We start from the raw sequence: 418 nt of genomic DNA, 5'->3' as shown, positions 1-418 counted from the left end.
CCTCCATCCAGACGGGACCCCTGAGGCCACTCCATTCTGCCCACCCCAGGCCGGCACAGGAGGGAGCCTCCTCCTGCACTGCTCAGACAGGAACTGTGGCTGGTGCGGGGTGGGTTGGGAGTGGGGGGTGGGCTGAGGCGGCCCAGTGGGTGTGGGGCCTGAAATCGGGCAGCCTGAGTCGCGTGGCCCTTCACTGTGTAACTTTGGACACGAAAGCTAACCTCAGCCAGCCTGTTTCCTGGTCTGCAAAGTGGGTTCACACTCAAAACCCGGACCAGCACGTTTTGAAAGGTGCGCCCTTCACCACAGGGGCCACCGGGCCAGCCTCAGCGCTGTCCTGGCGCTGCTGTGAGCTGGCCACTGGGAGCCAGTGCCTGGGCGGCAGCAGGGGACCGTGGAGGCCCTGAGGGGCGCAGGC

At 66.3% G+C, this 418-nt stretch overlaps 1 protein-coding gene across 1 annotated transcript in view; it reads left to right on the top strand.

Moving 5' to 3' along the window:
• Window positions 1-418, top strand: part of GPC1 (glypican 1) — a 5,280-nt gene that overhangs the window by 1,298 nt on the left and 3,564 nt on the right. The window lies entirely within an intron of this gene.

Source organism: Bison bison, unplaced genomic scaffold (genome assembly GCF_000754665.1).
Source record: "Bison bison bison isolate TAMUID 2011002044 unplaced genomic scaffold, Bison_UMD1.0 scf7180017846102, whole genome shotgun sequence".
NCBI classification, from domain to species: Eukaryota; Metazoa; Chordata; class Mammalia; order Artiodactyla; family Bovidae; genus Bison; species Bison bison.
The sequence above is the reverse complement of the archived record's forward strand: the minus strand, read 5'-3'. Positions and strand labels throughout refer to the sequence as shown.